Source organism: Macaca thibetana, chromosome 4 (assembly GCF_024542745.1).
Source record: "Macaca thibetana thibetana isolate TM-01 chromosome 4, ASM2454274v1, whole genome shotgun sequence".
Lineage (NCBI taxonomy): Eukaryota > Metazoa > Chordata > Mammalia > Primates > Cercopithecidae > Macaca > Macaca thibetana.
This window is the reverse complement of record NC_065581.1, coordinates 59,943,590-59,947,510: the sequence shown is the minus strand read 5'-3', so window position 1 is coordinate 59,947,510 and position 3,921 is coordinate 59,943,590. Positions and strand designations below refer to the sequence as shown.

Below are 3,921 nucleotides of genomic sequence, written 5' to 3'. Positions count from 1 at the left end.
ATACTTATAGGTAGCTAAGAGATAATTGAATATTACAGGAAGGTAAACCATCTGTCTTAATGATTGTGGTAGATATTGCCTCACAGTTGAAACTTTTCTATGCAAGTGTTATGTTTCTTTTGGAAGAAAGACAGTCATGTTGTACTTCTCTTTATAAATGATTTTCCATGACTCAAAAGCAAAATCAAAACAAACAAACAAAAAAGTCATTATCAAAAATAAATTTGTCAGAAGACTGAAAATATACATTTAAGTAAACAAAGGTGAAAATCAAGGTTGAATAGTTATTTATTTACAGGTTAACTCTTCTCCCCATATAACATTCATGCAACTGAAAACAGCAAATGTTATAACTATACTTAATCCTGTAAATTTTTAAATTTCCTATTTGGCTAAAAATATTTATAGGTGAACCCATTATCTAATTTATGGATGTAAAATATTTCTTATTAATCATAAAATGTAATACTGATAAAATATTATAAATATTAGCAATAATCTTATTCCTCAACAGTAACCCAAATCCAAGGAAGAAATGGAGGTAATGACTGGCAATATAAAAACAAGAGTTAGAATTTCACATGATTCTTGGCCTTGCATCCTGGTGTAGTGACCCAGCTCATAGGTGTTAACTGCTGTTGTCATGGTTCATCCGCTAAACTGCATTGTCGCTGTTTCCCAGAAGATGGGCATTGTCAGGAATGGGGACCTGCCCTGACCCTAGCTTAGAAATAAATTCAATTCCAAAGAATGACCACACCCTCTTCAGTAGAAGGTAAACAGAATCTAGTGTTTTTGAGTAGGAAGACCTGGTTCTCGATTACTGAGAAGAATCAACCTTTAAAGTATATAATTAATTTAGTTGTCAGTAGAGAATCCAAGGGACCACCATAAAGAGCTCCTTTTCCTGCCTAAAGTCTGGGTGATGCCTTAAAGCGTATTGCGTAACTAGAATTAGTGAATAAACTAGACATGGTTTTTACAGTGGGAGTCAGTTCTGTTTATAAGGAATCCATGAATTAAGAGATTATTTTAAACTATTTGTGGTATGGATCATGCAAGACCTTGAAAGTTACACTTTTTTTCCCCCAGAATATGATTTAGACAAAGGTACACTTCTCCCAGAATACCCACAAGGTGTTGTCTCTGATGTGAAAGAGGAGAAGGGCATTAAGTACAAATTTGAAGTATATGAAAAGAATGATTAATATAAAAGTGTTTTCTGATTTATTTCAAGTTGTTCTCCCTTTCTCTAAAATCTTATATATCGTTACATTAGAAAAGAAAGATTTTGTTGACTTTAGATCTATGAATAATTATTTCTAAGCAACATGTTTTTATTCCCCATTAATCTTAGACTATATCAAACACCATTTATAAAACATTCTTGCTATAACTGTCTAAGTGCTTCTCTAAGGCCAGACTGTCTCCAGCACCTGCTGCGAAGAGATGTCATTTCACACTCATCACATGTGACATGTTCACCAGTCATTGACATTGTCAGGTTTTTAAATGTTGGCAGTATTTATTAAAGGTGAAGATGCACATAGCCTTAAAAAAAAAGTTAGATTACATAAGCTTGTTTTCTGACTCCAGCTATATATACTTGCACCTATTTGTCGTCATTACTTTTTCACCCCCTTTTGGAAAATATGTTTTAAAATTTTGAAGAAAAATCTTATTCATTAATTATAAAAATTTTCCAGGTTATCCATCAAAAGACACTTATGAATTCTACACGAAGTTTGCCAGTTACTGAAACATGGTACACCTCAGATGACTTCCTGATTTTAATTTGATATTTAAATATGTACAAATAACTATCTTTTTTTGACTTAGATTTGCAACTCATTTTATCTTAATATTATAGACATATTTTTCTGGTTTTTTTTTTTTTGGTTTTTAATAATCAATATAGTTGAAATTGATAGATATGGGATTTTAGCCCCCAATCTTTTCTACATATTCAAATTTGATCAAGCCCATTTTAAACTCCAAACATACTTCGGGCATATATAAGTGGCTAAAACAATTTATAAAAAATATTATTTAACTTTTCCTTTTTTTTTTTTTTTTTTTTTTTGACACGGAGTCTCGCTCTGTTGCCCAGGCTGGAGTGCAGTGGCCGGATCTCAGCTCACTGCAAGCTCCGCCTCCCGGGTTTACACCATTCTCCTGTCTCAGTCTCCCGAGTAGCTGGACTACAGGCGCCCGCCACCTCGCCTGGCTTGTTTTTTGTGGTTTTTTTAGTAGAGACGGGGTTAACTTTTCTTATTAAAACTTATTGGCCGGGCATGGTGGCTCATGCCTGTAATCCCAGCACTTTGGGAGGCCGAGGCGTGCGGATCACAAGGTCAGGAAATCGAGAATATCCTGGCTAACACGGTGAAACCCCGTCTCTACTGAAATACAAAAAAAAAATTACCCGGCATGGTGGCGCGCGCTTGTAGTCCTAGCTACTCTGGAGGCTGAGGGAGGCGAATCGCTTGAACACGGGAGGTGGAGATTGTGGTGAGCCGAGAACGCGCCACTGCACTCCAGCCTGGAGACAGAGCAAGACTCCGTCTCAAAAAACAAAAAAAAACTTATCACAGTGCATTACACAATGATTTGAAACAATTATAGTACTCACTGTTGTAACCTGTCTTTACATTTCATTAAATACTTTGATAAAACAGTTTTAGAAGAAGAAGAGCCTTTTGTTTTTAAGGATATATCACAATTTATTTATCCAATTCTATTTAATGGAGCATTTTGTTTGTTTTCCATCTTTCCTTACTATGAGATTTGCGAGAAACATTTTAATTTTTTTTTTTTTTTTTTTTTTGCATCTAAGAGTTTGGTTATTTTTAAATAATCAGTAATTGGAATTAATACTGTTGGATTTGTGCTTGTATAATTTGGGATTTTAGAACAAGTTTTATTGTTTACTTTCATTTTTTGCTATATGTCTTTACTTTCAAGCGGAATTGCTTTCATAAAATGTGTAACCATATTTTCATCAATTATTTAAATAATGATTGCATTACCTGTCCTTTCAGACCGCAAATTTTCCTTCTGGAGTTTTGTGGTGATTTTTTAACGTTTTTTTTAATTGAATGAAGTGGATGCTATTCATTCTAAGCCCTCTGGCATTACAAGGTAGTTGGGGAGAAGTCAGTTTGGCTGTTTTTCCTCCTAACCTCTCCATTATCTTCTCTTGTTTAACAAAGCAGAACTGAAACCTAAGAACAAGCAACAGTTTTCTTTAATGAAAAAAAAAATGTTTGCTCTTTGGGCTTACACAGTATATAATTTTTAACTTATAGTTAAATAATTTTAATATAATTTACTTGAGAATTTATCTTTTCTGAATTTTGTAGTATGTGGAGGACTCTTTTAGATGTATAGAATTTTCTCTTTAGCAGAGAAAATTAGTTTTCTACCAAACATACTTATTATTTTTATTCTATTTGTTTACACATTGTCCTCAAGAATATGTACTAAAACTCTATTGGGGCCAGGCACGGTGGTTTACGCCTGTAATCCCAGCACTTTGGGATTACGCCTGTAATGCCACTGAGGCGGGTGAATCATGAGGTCAGGAGTTGGAGACCAGACTAGCCAATATTGTGAAACTTCGTCTGTACTAAAATTACAAAAAATTATCTAGGCGTAGTGGCAGGCACTGTAATCCCAGCTACTCGAGAGGCTAGGGCAGGAGAATCGCTTGAACCTGGGAGGCAGAGGTTTCAGTAAGCCAAGATCGCGCTACTGCACTCCAGTCCTGGCCACAGAGTGAGACTCCGTCTCAAACAAAACAAAACAAAACAAACAAACAAAAAACAACCAAGATAACTCTATTATATATTTTTTCTTGTCTTCATGACTATCACCTTTAACTGTTTTCATCTATTTGATATTTCTCTAAATTCCTTGACC

General features: G+C 34.6%; 1 pseudogene; it reads left to right on the top strand.

Moving 5' to 3' along the window:
* Window positions 1-643: 643 nt before the first annotated feature.
* LOC126952488 (dihydrofolate reductase-like) lies at window positions 644-1,208 on the top strand (annotated as a pseudogene).
* The last annotated feature ends 2,713 nt before the right edge of the window (window positions 1,209-3,921 follow it).